Here is an 18,280-nt window from a genome sequence, read left to right as displayed (position 1 = left end):
TGTGAATTTATTTTCTCTTTATGAAACTATTTTCTGTTTTAAATTTCTTTATCAAATAAATTTTTAACATTAAAATTTAATTTTGAATTTGCTTATATTAATTTCTTTCTTTAAATGAGAATTGTTAAATTTATTCATAGTTGTATATTATACAATACTTCTATTTTAAAACCATGTAATTTTCTTTGTGAAGGCATTTGATAATTAACAAATGTCATGTGTTTTCATACTCTTTCCCCCATTTCGTATCTTTTTGATTAAAAATTTTCATGTTGCTCAATACATTGCCTTATTTGATATCTATCCATTGTTTATTACCATCTATTAATCTGTTATATAATACAGAATTTTGAATCTTATATTAAAATTATATTCATCTAACACACATTTCTAATCACTGGAATGCACTTAACAGAATTGTTTAGAGTTACAAACTTTCATTGATCAAAAACTTTGTATTCATTTCAGAAAATGTAGCTTAATTATTTTCATAAATGTTTGTCTCAAGCTTGAAAAGAATTATTAATCTTTCTCTTCATATTCTACAACTACTGTTATTGAAATCTTAAGACTTCAATTTAATATTTTTATGCAATATTTATATTTAAGATAATAAAATTTTTATTAGTTTACTCTTGTTTCATTTATTTAATAACTGTATAATTTAAATTCAATGGATTTCATTTCATCGGTTTTATAGCTCTAGGAAAGATGAGTATCATTGTCTTTTTCATATACTATTGTTCACAAAAGTGAGCAAAATTTTAATTTAATCTGGAATCTATATAAAAGGAACAAGACTTTTTCCAACTGGAATCAATGCTGCTTTTTATTGTTAAAATTAAGTTCTTACTTTACAATACGTTATTAATTTGGTATTTCAATGATGCAAGTTGAAATCTAATACAAAACTTTTAATTTCAAGAAAGTCAATGTACTGAATTTTTTTGAATCAAAACATCATTTTTGCTGTTAATTTCAAATTGTTTACGCAATGTTTATTGTTCAAGTGTTTTGTAAGAAAACTTTTGCCACTATGTTATATTTAGACATTGGTTGTGTTTTCTGCAATACTTTTTGCTTGTTTAAGTTATGTATAGTAAATTTAAATTTTTATATGTACATGATATTGTTTTCCTTATCTCATTTAGGTAGGACATCTAAAAAAATCACAGAAAAAAGGTTTGTAAATAGTGTATTCAATTTTAATCTTTAAGCTAAAGTTTTGAAAAAGTGATATTATTATTAATAACAAAGTAACATTATTTATAAACAAAGTATTTATTCTTATTAGGTTCTAAAATTAACTCGCTTTTATTATTATTATTATTACTATTATAACCTTTCAATCATGCACTGCACTATGTTAGATATGTTTAATAGAAATTAAGATAGCATAAACACGGAATAGAAAATATGATTAGAATGAACTTAACTTTAACTTGATTAGCTGTTTTATGATGCTTAAATTTTGTTTCTCATTTCAGTTCTCTAGTTTTCAAAAAGAAATTATTTTTAAGTCTATTTACTAAATGTCAGAAATTTCAATTAAAATAGAGGTTTAACATATGATCACTGGAGCAAGATTATACCACCAATATATTTTTTTTTCTAACCCCTGAAAATCTTCTTTTAATGCCAGGCAATGTTGTTTTGCCAAAAAGCAAGCTTTACTTTCTATAGTTATGTTATCTGCTGATCAAGAAATACTTTAAGTTTGAATTTTACATTCAGCCATGAGAAGCATATTAAAATCTCAAATATGTATCAAAAGTCACCATTCTTTTCATCACATAATAAAATGTTTCAGCTTTTACAAAAAAAAATTCTAAAAATTTGTTTCTTATACATGAAAAATCAGATAAGTAATAGCATATTTGGATCTTGGCTCTTGAACTTTTGATGGGTTGACTAAAAGTAACTAGAAGGATTTTGTTTCCCATGCTTTTTAATCTTATACAAAAGTCGGAATTTCTTTCCTAGCAAATTTATTTACAATTTCAGAGTCAAAACTTTCAAATTGCCTTTCTTCCTGTTACCTCTTTATATTGATGAAAAATCGATTTTTTTTTTTTTTTTTTTTTTTTTTTTTTTGTTTTCTTCCCTGTAAAAGAAGTTGAATTTTTAAAATAATTTTTTTAAACGAGGCTTTAAATGAAATGGAACTTTAGAAAAGTCATAAAAGTCCCCAAATTTTACTTTCAAAAAGCTGTATGACTATCTAAGTTTGAAACGAATTTATACCTTTTGTTAACTGTTTTTTATTTAGCAGATACTTTTTCTATGTTGTCAATGACACCAATATGGAAAAAAAAAAAAAAAGTAAGATGGTATCTTCCTTCCTTTACAAATTCCCTATTTCCAGTTTCATTTTAGAAATCCTGCAATAGGGTAAAATTTTGCGAACTGAAATTACTAATATTCAGGCGTGGGTTAAAGGTTAGGGGTGCGAGGCCACTAGGGGGCCTCGAAATTACCCCTCTTTTTTTAATATCGTGGTAATTATTTTTTCTGAAGTCCTGCTCACGCATTTGGTTTTAACCGTTGATCCAATTCCCTAAACAGCATCACTGATTCTAGCAAAAAAGAAAAAATCTAACTACAAACACCGGAAATCGATGATTGATATAAATGATTTTACTCAAAATGTGTCCCTTTGGATAGCAGTTCTTTTTAGTCTTTTGGTTTAAACAATATTGTTAATTTAATAATTTTTTATATCTTTTATCATTTTTATATGCATGAACTTCCTGAATTTCACTGCTTTTAATATTGTTTATTGGTCTGATTTTTCAATCCGTGTTTTCGTTAGTGTTTATTTCTACTACGTTTCATTGGGCTCTTTTTATTCATTTAATTAAAAAAAAAAAAAAAAGATGGGAAATATTTCTCTTGTGAAAAGACTGCAAAGCAGAAAACTTGTCTCCTGGCTCTGCGCTGTGCATGGAATAGATTTTGAAGTCCCTTTAGTTTCATTTATTCGAGGTGTAAATTCATAAGTGTGATTTATTTTACGTAATCTTTTTTAAACAAATTACTCTTCTCCTTTGGAATAGAAGTAATTAGATTACTGAGCTCCAAAAAAATAAGTCGAACTAATTGCCTAAAAATTCTAAATATATTCATATATGCAAATTTAGCACCATATTCCCTATTTTATGAAGAAAATTGCGACATAATTTCACTACCTTCATTTCAATTCAAAATCAATTAAAAATGTTTTTATTGTTGAGGAAAAAGAGAAAATGCTTTAATAAAAATTTTTAAACTCTATTTTTTTTTTCCTCTCCTTGACAGTGATTATGATCTTAGATTACTGATTGATTTTTATAGATTTAAAGGGAAAAATTTGATAATTCCAATAAAAATATAGCATTAAAAAAATCCATGGTGTATATTTCTTTTGATAAAGAATGTATTTGGAAAAAAAACAGAAATTATTTTAAATTCCATATTACAAACAACTTATAATTGGATAAAAAAATAAGCTTTTAATTAAATTTCTGTATTTCTTTAATTCCATATATGGGTAACAGGTCAGAGCGATAACCCTGAATTTAAAAAACTATCTAACTTTTTGTTTACAATAAATATTTATTTTAATTTCAGTTCATGGCATTAAATTTAAATTTTTCTATTAAAAAAATTCTTACAAAATATATTAGAATATTATTTAAGAATGTGTCTTTGATTTTAATTTATAAATTGTAAATGAAGCCATTATTTAGTAATTGAATCATGCAATGCTTATTGCAAATCATTAAAAAAATGAAAAATCAGGCCAAATTGAAAATCAGCGGTATAAACGTATTTTTTTAAAATGAAAATGAAACATGACTTTTTTTGTTGGTTGATGTGTATTTTATCTTTGTTGAATTTTAACAATGCATTTCTTACTTGATAATATGCATGATTTCATTATGTCTCATTGAATATTATACTACGAAGCTTAATGTTGTGTTTTGATCAGATATAGAAATAACTAATCTATATAATAAATTAAGAAAAAAGGAATAATTTTCTTAAAATAAATTTCTCCATAAGAATCAGATTATATTAGGAATACACAAGTTTTTTGGAGAATTAATCATAGTTTGTAAAATAATATTTGTAAATCTTAGATGCCCTTGCTTATGTTTTTAATTTTTTTATCTCATAAATTATTTATCATAATAATTCCAACAATTTATTTAACAGTTTACAAAAGGGTCTTCTTTCATGCCTTGCTTTTATCTATATATGCCAAACAAAAACGGAAACGATATCAGTCAGGAGTAGGGGGGGGGGAAAGTAAAGCGAAACTTGGAAAAAAATGACAATTTTTTTAAAAAAATGCTATGCTTAAGTTTTTGATTGTTGACACAAATCCATCTCCGCCATCAAATTCATTCTGCAAGAATGAACTAGAATCACTAGTGCTGAGTCAGAAAATAATGATGAACGTAAAAATTAAGAAGTACTTGGAAACGAAAATACTATAAATAATAAAATTACATCAAAAATAGTTACCATAAATCCAGAAGATAAATCAAGTTCCACAATATTTCAAATACATGGATATTGCTCTCTGGCCAAATATTTTAACAGACGCTATGATAAATATAATTTCAAGCAAGCCATGAAATGTCAGGAATGTAGATAACTTAAAATTATTATATGCAAATAGGAACAAAAGTTATTTTAGAGATCTATCTTTTGAATGTTTATTTGATAAAAGTGTTCAAAATGAAAGTGAAGAAAAAAAGAAAATGGCTTGTATTCTAGGGACAAGTAAGTGAGTCTATTCCTAACCTTGCAAACTACTATTTTATACGTTTAAATTCAAATTTTTTAAACTAATGGCTTTCAGGACTGGAAAAATATCAACAAAATTTTAAGTGAGCATGAGATTTCAAAAGAACACATGTCGTCTATGTGTAATTTATAAAAACGATCGACTCGACTACAACTTCTGGAAGAAAAGTGAAACAGTTAAAATTGACAATAAATCTGATAAGTCGCTTAGGATTAGCATAAGAGGATATGATTTTGTTGACTCCCTCCATGACGAACTCATCAACTGAGAGAGAGAGATCATTTTCTGTCTTGAAAAAAGAAAATTGAAAACTATTGTAAAAGTTCAATGTCAGAAGACAAATTAAATACTATGGCGCTATTGTATGGGAAACAAAGTTTGTTAAATAGTATTAGCATATCTAAAATAATTGAAAAATTTTATAGAAAAAAATCATTATTCTTCCTTTATCGTATTTCAGTGTTTAGAATCGAACTAATTATCATTTTCATCTTAATAACTCGCTGAATAGAATATTTATTTATTCGACAATTATATTCAAAGTAATTTTGTTAGAAAGATTCGAACAATTACAGTTATAAATTTCATAAATATGCAGATATGAATTTCATAAATTCATCCATAAGAATTACAGCTATAAATTTCATACAGAAATTACAATATCTGTAATTCCTGTATAAATACAGTAATTACAGATATAAATTTCATAAATTCATCCACTGATTTTATGGTTTATTAATTAACAAAAAATTAAAATAATCAACTAAATTAAAATACAAGAAAAGGCAATTAAAAAACAAAAATATTTTAAATAAAAATAGTTATTAATATGTAAAATAAATTTAAAACATTGTAGTTGTGAAGTTGAAATTTACAAATTCATATGTGTATTTTTCCGGAGGGCTCCCAAGAGCTTCATCGCCAAGGCTCCCCAGCATGCTCAATCCGCCCCTGCTGACGTTTGCTTCAAATGAACAATATTTAATCTGCTTAATGGATGTAACAAAGCTTAAGAAATTTAATTTAATTTGATGTGAATGATTAATACTCATACAGCTCTTAAAATTTTACTTTTCTCGGCGTTTATGCTCAATTTAAAATACAAATACACGTATAGAAAGGTTATTCAACTTTATTACGCTGCAACAGTATCGTTATGAGGGAATATAATGCATATAGCTTTGTATTAACAGTGTACAATTTTGAAAATCCTATAAACTTTATAAATAGTGAAATTTTCGACTACATAAGATGTCTTCTTGCATTCTATTGTAAAAATAAGAATTAATACTCAAATTTTGAATTTTGGAAGTGGAAATCCATTTACCGTGAAGGGTATGGTATATTTCAAAATTGTAATGCGTTATAAAATGGAATAAAATTTAATTCACATAAAAGGTTTAATTAAATGTTCCTTCATTAGTTTTTTTCTCCTTAAATATTGTAAATAGGAGGACTTAAATCCTGCTTTAAACCTGGTTTTTAAAAAAAAATCTATTTAACGCACTTCCTTTTCAGTTTTCTTCTATTAAGAAGAAAAAAGCATAACTGGTGCTAATTAAGTTTTCCACCATCGAAAAATTTCAAGTTTATCAGTGTACGATATTTATAGAAATAGAAATCTTATTGATGAAGACCTTCATTTCGTAAATTTGATAAATATTCTATTATATTCTGAGATAAAGTATTATAAATCATTCTAAAAAGGTTTTTCCCGTGAAGGTTTTTGAGAACTTTTTCTGAAAAATGTTCTGTAATGTTTTAAAATCCCTGCCCAGTTAAAAATGCCTTATGTTTAATTTTTTAATATAAAGATTCCAAAACATTTTATGAAAAAATACATCATTATTAAGTGTATAATTAGGTGAAAATTATATAAAGTGAAGAAAAAGCCATCTTTGTCACAGTTCAGTTTTTAATTGTGACGCCCTGTAATATAGGGGAAAATTGCTGAATTTAAAATTCCTAAGCGTTTCTTAATGCATATAGGAATAATTTAATTGATTTTTTTTTTTTTTTTTTGGTTTATTGATCTTTAAATCATTGTAACGTTTTAAGAAATGCATTTACCACAGGAAAAAAAATAATAAATAAAATAAAATAAGCATAAAAATTATATCATCGAACCAGTTATGGGAACTGATTTCTCTAAATTGACCATAATTTCTTTAAGCACAATTGAAGTAGAAGTTGTCTTTTATTCTAAATTTTACATCACTTGGTTATGACATTTTATGTACTCACTGTATCATTTCTTCTATCTTTGTTTCTATATATGATACAAAACTTTACTTTTGTTATTTTTGAAATCTTTAATATCCTCCTTCTTTTGTTTGTTCCACTTTCATTTAATGAGCTAATTTATTTTATAAATTGTCCAATATAATATTCCTAATGCTTTAATCAATTATGATTATTAGTTTTACTCTAATCGAGTCACTTACTCATTATTACTCAAATTTAGGCAGTTGTTTGTGGATTTAGTTTGAGCAACTTTTGGACACCAACAAAACATTTCACGTAACCTTATCTCTAAACTGTTTTAATAAATTATCATAAACTGAGCTATCCAAAATTCATTTATGACAATATAATAACATGTTTCAATAATTACTTTAAAGAGCATGGAAATTATTAGTCTTTTGATAAAGTATTTATTTGGTGGTTTTGAAATGTCAACACTTGTTCTCTAACTGCAATCACGTAGCACCCCCTCCTTTCTTTAAAAAAAAAAAAAAAAAAAAGATTCTATAAATGACATTTGAATTGTTCAGCACAAATTGCTTATTTTACAGCCCAAATATTCAATAAATATAGTTTCCATACTAGTGCAATCTAGAAAAAGTTTGATTTTGTCAGCTCCTCTCTAATAAATTGTTATATATTCATATAAAGTGGTTATTAAATTACTTAGGATTGGAAACTATTACAACAGATTGCGATTGCTTAGGTCTGGAGGGATACCCACAGACTTAAACAATCGCAATCTGAGTACATTTCTCTTTATGGTTTAAAAAATATTTTAAAATTTTTCTATTTCTATAATTTTGTTTAATTATTTTTCGCAAATCTTAAACCAACAAAAAAAGAGGGCTAAAATTGTTATTTCATTTTAACTGCCCAATATTTTATTTTTTTAGGAGCAGTTATGTTAAGGAATGTTTAGGATAGAAATAACTAAAAAATTAGTTTTAAATTTATATTTTTAATTTAAAATATTTGAAATCTTAAAAGTTATTTAATTAAATTTTTTTCAGATTAATTTTTAAAAGGCAAACACGTAAGTATCAGTTTTCATCGTTGAATTAAACTATACTGAGAGTAATTGGCAGACCTCTAAACCCTGCAGATACACGTAATTTGGCCAACTCCATTTATGGACTGGCATTTAACGACCGAGACTCGTCATGCTTTCAGGTTACTAACTAACGCGTGACGAGACTGACTTGCATTGAAACAAGATTTGACCTGTTTCTTCTTTATTCTATGGTTGTTTGGATTCTCCGTTGGAGTAAAAACATTTTTATTGTTTTTATGAACTTTGCAACACATTACCATATGGCGTTAAAAAACTAACACGTTTTTATCAATATGATGATGGTAGTTCTAACTGGAGTAACTGATATTTATTAGATATTAATACTGAATGAACGAATTTTAACAATGATCTGTTTTTTCATATAATTTCCAAGCATTGAAAAAAATTATTCAATTTATAAAAAGTTTGTTTTTAAGGTATTATTTCACAGTTATACTTGAGAGAATAAAAAACTTTTGAGAAATGAACCAAATTTATTATTGAAACATTTTTAAATTTAAAAGCAAAATATTTGAAAGTCAAGAAACTCTACTGTTTCTTCAAAATTCTTACTGTTCTTGAAATGAATAGCAACATTTATTAGTTTGCCTACAAATTTTTTTATAATTATCAAGTTTCCAAAAGTGAATCAAAAGATTTTAAAGTTTTCAGAAAATTAATTTAAGTATTTTTTTAATTACTAATGAAAGTTGTATTGTGGTCTTAGGAAAGATGCCTCTTTTGTTACAGCAAACTAAAACATTCCTATTAATTGCGTAATGTTTGAAAAAAAATATTTGGAGACAAATAATTATGATTATCTGACAGTAAAACTTAAATTTGAATAAATAAAGCCATTATAAATACTATTAATATTTAAAAATTAATTTACGTTGTCGAAATAAATTTCAGATGCAAAGTTAAAGTTTTATAAGCTTTATAAAACATCAGTCAATCATTTCTCAATCTCGCACCATTTAAAAGATGCCATCAATCTTTCTGATAATTATTTTGCCTATAAATTAATAATGGATTTAAGTTCAATAAACAGAAAAAATCATTAAAGTTCATCAATTTTGTAAAATTTATACTTAAATAATATGGAAAATATTTTAATACTATAAACGAATTAGATTACTTTTTCATCGGATACAAATACTACTGCCAAATCAATGTACCATTTCTTCCTGTTTATTATGTAATCAGCATTTAATGAAGCTCACTGCCATGCACAAAAAATTGTTTTGAGCTCAGTGAAAGACAATTGTTCCGCATCTCAGTTTTCTTTGGAAAAGTTTTTATTTATTTATTTTTTAATTTTCAAACCCTTAGAAATAAACTATACAATTCTTATTTGGAACTGCAACCCATAGTAAACTGTTTTAAATGTATTAGTTCATTTCGCAAAATCAGTTGCACTTAAGACAATCAATTTTATTTATATAACAATCTTAGCAAGAATAGTTTTAACCCGGTTAACCAGTTTCAAAGAGAAAGCTACAGAGTAGTTTTGGTTTTAATGACCCAATTCCTTTCGAATGACATGATTCGCCTCCACCATTTATGGGGGTGTAGCTTGTGTGGTAAAGTGCTATCTTTACCTTGTCATTGACCTCTGACCTTGAAACAATAACTATGAAATCTCTCATCGCAGGAGTGCTTTCTCTTCAGATTTTTAAAAATATATAAAATGACAGCTAAAAACTTAAAAACTGAGATTATTTGTATTTCAAAGTTTAAGAATAATTATGTCTTAGAAATTTCATTTAAACACAAAAAGTACTGGAAATAGAAATACCATTTGAAATTCGAACTATTTTTTCAAATATTTATATAGATATTCAGAAACAATGCCTTTCATTAGAATGTTTTATGTTAAAATAATTGAATAATGACAATAGAATTAGTATGAATTGTCATACTATTTTATCGTGATTTTAATATGCTATTATTTATCAGGAAAGGTTACTATACATTTTTGGTAAATGAAATTTTTTTAAAGTCTCCTTTATTTGTAAATCAAAAAAGGATTTGCAATAAATCACAATGATTTTTGCTTTCGAATATCTGGACAGAGAATAAAAATTGTAAAAGCGTGAGGTGCAAATGAAAAAGTTTTAAGTAAATTGGAATCTTAAATACATATGCTCTGTATTTTAATTTTTATATAATGAATATATTTTTGTTTCTTTTGATATTCATTATGACTTTATAGACTTCTTCTAAGGCTTTTTACCCTTCACCCATGCATTTACGTTTTTTGTTCTGATGATTTAAAAAATTATCTTTATTTTTTAATACATTGCTAAAAGTGTTGCTTTTTAAAGATTTTTATTTTATTTTCTTACTATTGTTTCTTAAAATATTCATTGTGGCTTAAAAAAAATACCATTGAGAGTGGTTACGGATGTAATAAGGTTGTAATTATGGACCTTGAGGAAAGGCGCAAATGCCTTGCATGGCATTAGAGGACACTAGTTAAGAAATATAGATCTTTTGCATAAATCTAACAATTTTACTGAATGTGCCGTGGGAATATGTCCTTGGATGCCCTTTATCCGATCCATAGAAACCAAAGTTTGACATGGAATTATACTTGTAATTACAAGATCACAATCCATTGATGTAAGTCATTGCGTTTATGAAATATTGGATTTACATATATACGAAAGTACAGACCAACAGACGGTCAATCCATTGACAGATTTAATTCCAAATTTGATAAGAATTTATATTTTAGGTGTAAGCCTGTGTACCAAATTTCATTTACCTAGCTCTTTGGGTTTTGCAGTTATCGAGTTCACTTGTAATCGTATAGCCAGACTTCCTGTGAATGGATTTCTTTCCAAATTTGATAGAAATCTACACATTTGTTCGTTAATATTAATACCAAATGCCATTTATTTAACTCAAAGTCTTTTAGTTATCTTGTTCATTGACAAACAGACAAAATGTCAAACATTTTCGAATTCAGGGAAGGCTGAAACGTGGAGATTCGTCAGAATCTCGACAAAAAAAATTTTGATGATTATATTACTTTCTCTGTACTTCGTATACGAGAGAGTACATAAAACACCAAAAATTTATATGTTAAACGGGACATTAATATAACTGAACTAAATTAAACTGTATTCGTTGACCGAACGCTGTCTGGCGTTGCAGCGTCAGCAGGATTATGTAATTACTAAGTCAAATATATAATAATATATACCGCATACCTAAACTACTATATAAAATAGGTCAGCTTTCTTTAAGCTTACATCGATATTCCAGACAGTTATATAAAAGTCCATCATGAAGAAAAATTGTCAGTTAATATTCTAATTTCTAAGAATAAATATTTTAATTTGTATATAATCTATATATTTAATATTCTAGTTCGTATTAATAATATTCAATTCTAAGAATACAGTTTTTAATTTTTTTTAAATATTCTTCATTTTTTACTTTCATTAATTTGTTTACCAAAAATATGAACGACAAAATAAAATCGTTAGAGTTTGAGATCTTGATAGAAATATTCTAATTAAATAGCGATTTTAATTCATTTTTATAACTTACAGCATATCTAAAATTGAAATTTTCATTCCCTTTAAATGTATTTTTGAGATTTTACAACGTACAGCGTAATCTTTTTAGTACGTCGTTTCGTTGTGGTTCTGGTTCATTTTTGTTAATTTCATTCCTAAAATATCTTTACAGCATTACAGGTATTCAATAACGCGTCACCTACTATTAACTTCAACACATTAGTTTTCCCATTTTGAGCTCAAATGAAAATATTTCTAATTTATTATTTTTATTTCCTTTTTCTTCTCATAATATAGTGCGACTCGGACAGGTTAATAGTTAACCTTCGAGCTCAGAAAGGAGAATGCTTTTATTGAGAGGGAGGAAAGTATGAAACGAAGCGTGGGTTACGGATGTAATATGGTTGTAATATATATAATTGTGTTCTCTCCCCCTCCCCTTCCCTATTTCTCATTATTTGTAAACCTTCAATTGTGTGTTATGACGAAGAGAAACGTTACCAGTCCTTGTAAAATTTCATTCACTCCCATCTCCAAATTTATCGAGATAAACTCATCGGATATTTCTTATGCCACACCCGCTAACTCTTATTCAGAACCTGCCAAGAATCAGATCTAACCAAAGAGAAAGCTCTTTTATCAAGCGACGTGAGATCTTGTATAAAGTAATTCAAACTCGATTGATAGATGGTGTAGGAAGCGAACGTAAAATGAAACATACGGGTATCGGGTTTCTTTCACCAATTTTTAAGACCATCTCTGAGAAAGAAAAATTACTGCATCTTGTCCTTTCATAAGTGCGGCAGTCCTATCGTTCTGATCTCTGTTGCCGATGGTACCTTGGGAGGTTTCGTCCAGGAATATATCCTTAGAATTACAGGATGCTTAATGTTTAAATCTGTCATTAATTCAAAGTTGCAAATAATTTTTTTTATAAAGTAGACACGGTTAACTCACCGTTTGGCTCAGGTGATCTCCGAGATCTCTTGGGTATGCTCTAACGTTCCTATTTGAAAATTAATTGGCAATGGTTTAGTGCCTTTCAGGTATGTTCGCCCGAGATCAAATATTGCGCGTAATGCTTGCCTTTCTGCTGCCCGGTATTGTAATAATGTGAGCATTTAAGACAACATTGTCGGAACAATGGAAAATATTTTCCCCATTGGGACAATTATTTGCCATTATCCCATAGGAGTTACGTGATCTTGAAGGTTGGCATGATCGTAGGCGTCTCAGCAGTGGCCTCATGTAAAAGTTGCTTTAATCCATTGGGGAGTGGGAATTAATGATACTTCCGCTATAGTCATTGGAATTGTGGTTTCTATCTTTTAGTGATAGAAACCACAATTTCAGCATCTCAGATTGCTGCCTCCAAAGTGACTTTTTTTACATTATAATTAGGCATAAATATAGGTTAAATTAATTTAAAATTATTAATTAATTAGGATTTAAATTAGATTTTAAAATATCATTACACATATATATATATTAGGGTATCCCAAAAGTTTCTTTCTCATCGCGCTATGAATGGCTTTATCTGGCTCTGCTTGTGCAAACATGCAGACTTATCTATTAGCCGTCTATGTTATCGGTTTCAGTCGTACCAGAGCTCTTTTACAGTACGTTTCGTTTGTGCCACAGTCTCTTTTAAGAGTTTCATCCACAGCGTTAACATGGGTAGCGAAAGGCAACATTTACGGCATGTTATGCTTCATTGTTTCAAAAAAGGTGACAGTGTAAAGAATACTGTACTGGATCAATTGAAAGATGCCATAGCAAAAAAACATCCAAAATTAATGAATTGACGAGGCGTTTTTTTTTTTTTTTTTTCCCATCATGGCAACGCGAGACCACATATTGCACTAGTCGTAAGAGAGAAGCTCTTACAGTTTGATTGGGATGTTTTACCGCATCCTGCGTATTCTCCAGATCTCGCTCCATCTGATTATTACTTCTTTGTGTCCTTAAAATATTCTCTTCGCGATAGGCTCTTTAAATCCATCAGCGAAAGAAAAGCGCACCTCGAGGATTATTTCTTGTCCAAAACACAACAATTTTGGAAAGAAAGCATAATGAGGCTTCCTGAGAGATGGAGGAAGGTAATAGAGCAAAGGAGTTCATTATATATATATATATATATATATATAAACATCTTAAACAGTAAATGTTGTTGTGTATTCATTTCATATTAGAAATAGGAAAGTAACTTATGGGGCACCTTAATATTAGAAATAGCAAAGAAACTTATGGGACACCTTTATATATATTAAATGGAGGGATGTAAAGAGTTAAGCTCAAATTTATTTCTGAACAGTGAAATGCAGTGTTTTAAATTATGATCACCATTCCTAAATTTTATGAATATTTTAAAGGTTGATCTATTGGCTTAAGCAATATACAGGGTAAATCAAAATGAATGCCCCAATTTCATAGATGCACTACGCAAAATGTATTGAATGCAGATGTGCATACATGCAGAGTTAATATAAACAAGTTTTGAATGTATTGCTCACAAATGTTAGATGTGTACTCTTTTGTTATACTAAAATGTAATTCTTGACAAACTTTGTGCAGCATGTCTACATCGATGCTGGCGATAGCAACTGTGATACGGACTTTCAAATCAACCATAGTTGTTGAACCTGGAAGCACATACATGCAGTTGCAATCGCCAGCATTGATACAGAGATGCCGCACAAAGCTTGGCAACAATTACATTTCAGAATTTATGTATGCCGTATAACAAAAGGAGTGCATATTGAACATTTGTGAGAAGAACATTCAAAACTTGCTTATATTACCTCTGCATATATGTACATTTTTAATGAATACATGTAATGATATCTCTAAATTAAACCTAATTAATTTCCTAGTCTTTATCTTAATTTAACCAATATTAACTTAATTTTAAATCGTTCTCTTATTTCCTGATCCAATTCCACCTACTTCTTTATTTAATTAATGCTGCACAGCTTTCTAAAATAGCTGAAATCGGCAAGTTCCTACATTCCGAATGAAGAGATAAAAATCTGTCCATCTAAACAAATTCTTTTAAAAGATACCTCTTTTCCCCTTACCTAAATCGACACGTGTAGAGAAATCCGTATCAGAATATCATGGTATATAATCATCGGGAAAAATATTTCTTTCTCTTTTATGTGGTCAATGATATACTGAGATGCTTATAAAAAAGGAAAGCCTTGGTTATGAAAAAAAGTCATTCTCAAGATTTTTCCCCATGACATTAATCTTAATTTCTCGAAATTAAAAAAAGTATTTAAAACACAACAGATATCAAATTTAACGAAAATGAATGAGGATCATTTTGTACGGTCATGCAAAATTAATTCCTATTGTTTTTTGTTGTTGTTTTTTCGCCAGAAAGAGATGAATTTTGGGAAGGGAGCATCCTCAAAGGCAAATAACTTTCATGGTCGTGTATTTGAAACAAATAAGAAAAATAATATCTGCTATTTTAGAATTAAAAGTATTGCAAAAAATTATATGAAAATAATATTTTAAAGGGTTCTATTATTGTGGCATTTCAATCAGACAGGAAAACATTATTTAAACTTTGATATGGTACAGAAGTATTAAAAATGAATTTAATGGAATCAGTCTCTAATAATTTACTACAGGCGGCGGGGGGGATTATACAATTGCATTAAATTTTAAGTTTATTCTTTTGAAATTTAAACTTTGACGAGAGCAGATAGGGAAATCGTATGCTAATAGTTTAAAAATTGTTGATAATTGCAATAACATTGGGTCGCTTTAGAAACTGTAAAAAAAAATTCCTTGAATTATAGCTACTAATTATATTAGTTTCCTGTCTTTCTCCCTACTCAGAATCACTTTACAATATACATTATTAAAATAGTTTTAGGAGTTATTTAATATAAAAATATATATTTACCTGCAATTTAATTTTTTTAAATGGAATGAGCATCCTAAAAAAAACTATTAAAACGGTATATTACATTTCTTATATGAAAAAAAAAAAAAAAAAATTCTATAAATTCTAACAAAATATTTTGTTTCTAAAACTGCTTAAGGATTCTAGGAAACATTAAAACTAATCTTTGCAACACAAATAATTTTAATAGTGAAGGTTATGATCTTTGCAGAAAATTTTAACAGTTCAATAAGTAATTAATCCTTTTTGCATACATATTCGAAATGCATGCTGCAGTAGAAATATAACACATGTACACACCTAATAATATATATTTTAGCAAAGATTTAAACAAAAGAAATATTAAATATTACTTCCATTTTTTTCCCCTTTTTAACAAATCAAATTATTTCCTGTAATCAAAAACTTATGTTTTAATAAATGAATAAAAGTATTTTAATTTCATTTTCATTGAAAATATTAGACGTAAAAAAACTAATTTAAAGATAAACTCAATTGCTTATCTATTACAATTAAAATGCAGAATATTTACAAATGATAATCAATGATTTCAAAAATGAAATATCAATAATTAGAGTACTAATAAAAAAATATTTGGTTACGATTAAAACTTTAAAACCCCTTTTTTTTTTTTTTTTTTTTTTTGCAGCTTGCAATTTATTTTTCAACTCTTGAACTTTTTTGGAGTTGCCTCAAAAATGTTTATTTTTTGCTTTAAAAATTCTTCGAGCTGATACTCTACTTCTCATTTCCAAATTTTCACATAATTTTTCCATTCTTTATACTCTTAAGAATTCATAAGCCATATAATAACACTTAAAATCAATTGTTTTTAAATTTTAAAATTACTTATTCCACTATTTGCTTGAATGCTGCCATAAATAATTATTTTTGCATTGAGCATTTGTTCTTTCATATTATCTCATACATAACGAAATCAAAAGTCTTTTCAAGAATACTGTTGCCATGGGAAAGTATCATAATCAACTTTAATAAAAATATGGCGCGATTGCAAGGTTTTGAGTTCAGAGCAGATTGAAAATAGATTTCATTCGTAGTATGTTTTTAAAAAAACGAAAACTGCTCTTTTTGGGGGAAAAAAAAATTGTAAAGGTTTTTGTTAGAAATATTAATCAGCTTATAATGAGTTAGTGTTGCTCTGATTGTTTTGGCGGCATAAGGTTTCAGATGTAAAGAAATATTGCGAAATTGTTAATTGAGCGTAAGCTTGGCGCGAAATGCTTCCGCACTCAATTTTCCCTGATCGATAAAATTCCCTGAAATCCCGGTTCTGTCGCCACCCTGATAACAATATCTTGCAAGTAAGATAACCATACTATTTATTAAAATATATTTTAAAATGCAATTATCAACCCATGTGATAATAAATCATTCGATTTCTCAGAATAATTCTAAGATTTAAAATGTCGTTTTGATAAAACTTAAAACATTTTAATCTTAACATCCAAATAAAAAAAGCACCAGTCTTTAAACTCTGATATTATCATTCTTGTAGATTGATATTGATGTGAATGACCGATTGATTTAGTTTCGATTAAAATTTAATGAGTGATTTACTTAATATCATTAATATATCCATTTGCTTCCTGTGTTTTCACCATATTTAATGTGTTGAATTATAAAAAAAGCTCAGCTTTGATTAAAGTACTTATCACTAACTATGGTATAGATCGTCTTCAGAATTGAAAATGCTCAAAGGATGGGCTCTGCAAAATTACAAATTCCGGTTCCAATCTGAAGTATTAAAAATGATGAGTCAATAGCATTTATATATGCATCTTACAGACGTTTAAAAACATTGTTAAAAATCATGGAAATTCAAGGCTACAAAGAATCAACAATAGGATTGGCTATTGCATTTCAAAATAAATCATTCTTTAAAATGCCTAGTTCAAAATTAATGTTAGTTAATAAAATCTCTAACTATGATTTTGGTCCTGCTTTTCAAACAAGCATTTATGTTACTCAGATTTCTCGAAAACGAAGACTGTAACATAAACAAGGCATTTTATCCCTATGTAATAGTAAACTTATATTAATACACTTCAAAAAGTTTAATATTTAATATGATTATTTTTAATTACACAGCTTAAAGAAAATTTCTTAAAAATAATATTTCGTACACTTAATAATCGTTGCTATATTTTTAGAAACTGAAAAGGTAAATCATTTGGCATTCTGGTTAATTTCTTTGTAAAATGTCGACATTTTTTCTTCCAATTTTAATGCTTTAAATAGATTCAAGTTCTAAATAATTTAGAATCATAAGATACTATGAAATAAAATTAAAATTTCTGCAAAAAGTAATTAAATGGGGTAAATATATTATGTATTGTTAGAAAAAAATGATGACATAAAATTAAATAAATTTTGGATGGTTTTTAATGTTTACTGCTTGTTGGTACAGACATGTATAAAGCTTAATTCGCTCAACATGGAATTGAATCTTTTGAGGAAACTCAATATCTCAACCTCTTAATAAACTTTTCATCTAGACATTTAGACGCCATTTTCTATCAAATGATACCTTTTGTTTAAATCTGCATTGAAAAATGACAAATTAATGTCTAACAGTTCCGTTGTCGTCCCTTACTCCCACCCGTGTGGTTATACATTTGATACAGAATGCAAAACAGTTGTTCATTATAGAAAGTCAGATAATCAAGTCCATATTGTAGATACCAAGTCATTCTAGTGGGACACATAAATTGTCACAGCCC

The sequence above is a fragment of the Argiope bruennichi genome, chromosome X2 (genome assembly GCF_947563725.1).
Source record: "Argiope bruennichi chromosome X2, qqArgBrue1.1, whole genome shotgun sequence".
Lineage (NCBI taxonomy): Eukaryota > Metazoa > Arthropoda > Arachnida > Araneae > Araneidae > Argiope > Argiope bruennichi.
Note: the sequence above shows the minus strand (reverse complement) of the source record.